Source organism: Populus euphratica, unplaced genomic scaffold (assembly GCF_000495115.2).
Source record: "Populus euphratica unplaced genomic scaffold, PopEup_1.0 scaffold62.1, whole genome shotgun sequence".
Taxonomy (NCBI): domain Eukaryota; kingdom Viridiplantae; phylum Streptophyta; class Magnoliopsida; order Malpighiales; family Salicaceae; genus Populus; species Populus euphratica.
This window is the reverse complement of record NW_011499939.1, coordinates 248,472-250,649: the sequence shown is the minus strand read 5'-3', so window position 1 is coordinate 250,649 and position 2,178 is coordinate 248,472. Positions and strand designations below refer to the sequence as shown.

Sequence of the window (2,178 nt, the reverse complement as noted above, 5' to 3'; positions counted from 1 at the left end):
CCCTACTCCTCTTTTCTTTCTTGAACTTGCGAGCTGGGGTTTTTCTGTTGCTGTTGGTGGTGTACAGGGAGGAAGAAGCAGCAGCAGCGGATAAAGAAACAGAGAGAGAGAGAGAGAGAGAGAGAGAGAGAGAGAGTCAGAAGACAATGTTGTGTTGTGTTATTTTTGCTTCGGTCAGAAGGCAATGTTGTGTTGTGTTATTTTTGCTTCGCTTCTGCTTCACTGTGTTCTTCTTCTTGTTGTTTCCCTGTCTGTTTTCCTTTTGATTGAGATATTGGACACGAGATGATGAGACACTGAGACAGTGTTCCAAGTTTGAGAAGCACGAGAATTTGCTGTCAATGCGGCATTTTCAAGTGTTTGTTATTGTGTTTTTAATTGTGTTTGTGTATATTTTAAAAAAATAATGTTTTTTATAGTTTTAATATGTTAATATTAAAAAAATAATATATATATTAACATACTTTCAAGAAAATAATATTTTAAAAAAAACTCTATGCCCTAGAATATTAAACACACTATAAAAAACCATGGAAGCAAACAATCGTCTAAAATAAATAAAATAATTCATGGAATTTATGATTTTTTGTTTATTAAATATCTTTTTCCAAATTCTTCTTTGAGCTCTGAAAATTGATTGGTTAGGTAGGGTTTAAGAGTACGATGTGATTTTTATTTTTATTTTTATTTTTTGTCAATTTGGGGTTTAAGAGTATGATGTGATTTTTATTTTTATTTTTTGTCAATTTAGATAGAAAATTCTCTAGCTGGTAGGCCCTATGATATAATTTTTAATTTATATTTTTTATTTATTAAGATAATATTTTTTATGATAAATTATAAGAAAATAAAAGGAATGACTTGATTGAATAAAATTATGGTTTGGAAAATATAAATAACTTAGCAATTTGGAACTTTAATTTAAACCTGGTTTTTATTTTGAATTGTTTTTAATATTAATTTAATAGATTAATTTATTATTAAGTTAATTTAACTAGAACTAAATAAAATTTATTGCCATCAACTCTCATGAATTAAAAAAATATCATTTTAGAAAAAAATAATAATTGAGTTAACACGATGATGTATAAATGATTTAATAATTTATTTTATATTATTTTTTAATGTATTTTTTAATTAAAAACTCTTGGGATTTACACATGTTGAGCATTACATTGTTTTTAATTAAAAAATAAAGATATTAAAATTAAAAATTTTAATTATTTAGTTATTAAAATCTTAATTATATCTAAAACTATTTTAATTTAAAAAATAATTTTATTTTTCAAAAATAGTTGGTGGTTGTACTTGTTATGGTTATAGATATCACTGTGTCAATAAAATCTCCAACAACATACTATGTCAAATAACACTTAAATACTTCATTTTATTACTTTTGATTTATGACTGTTTAAAATATTTATCAAATATCTTTCAGATTAAAAAAAAAATCATTAGCTTTTGAGCATAATGCGTTAAAAAATCATAACTTCCCAAACGAGCCTACTGGGGGTGTTTGGCGCTTTGACTGATTTTTTTATTTTAAAATTATTGTAATATATTAATATCAAGATAATTTAAAAATATTTTTAAATTATGTTTAAATAAATAATATCAATTATACTTCTCAAACATCTTCTAAACTTTGATTATACTTACTCATTTTCAACAATATCTTTTACTGTGTAAACTTTTTTAAACTTAGATTATAATTTAAAAAAATGACTTGGAGGCCACTTTTACTGGACAAATCCAACTTTATTGAATTATAAATATTTTAAAAAAAATAGCAGTTACTTCTGCAATGTGATCGATTAAAAAAAAATTAAGATTATAAAATAATATATATATTTTAAAAAATAGCAGTTATTTCTGCAATGTGATCGATTAAAATAAATAAATTAAGATTATAAAATAATATATATATATATATATATAATTTTTAATTTAAATATTGTAAATTTAATTACTGTTATTATAACATAAAATAAATAATATTGATATCAAATATTTTTTATTGTTTCATTAAATAATTTATAATTCTATCGCATATGCAATTTATCCGACAAAAAGTACATTTTTTTTAATTTCTTAAACTAGTAACAACATCAAGTAAAATATTATAACAAATAAAAATTAAAATTGTGATTAAACTCCATAAATATTAAGTTTTCAATC

The 2,178-nt window shown here is 22.4% G+C and overlaps 1 protein-coding gene across 3 annotated transcripts in view; it reads right to left on the bottom strand.

Moving 5' to 3' along the window:
• LOC105136793 (uncharacterized) overlaps positions 1-113 on the bottom strand; it is a 3,270-nt gene extending 3,157 nt beyond the window's left edge. For 2 of the 3 annotated variants that reach the window (XM_011042274.1, XM_011042276.1), the window contains exon 1: positions 4-113. The gene's annotated coding sequence lies outside the window, so the exon portion shown is untranslated. The other variant, XM_011042275.1, reaches the window with a different exon arrangement.
• Positions 114-2,178: the final 2,065 nt, after the last annotated feature.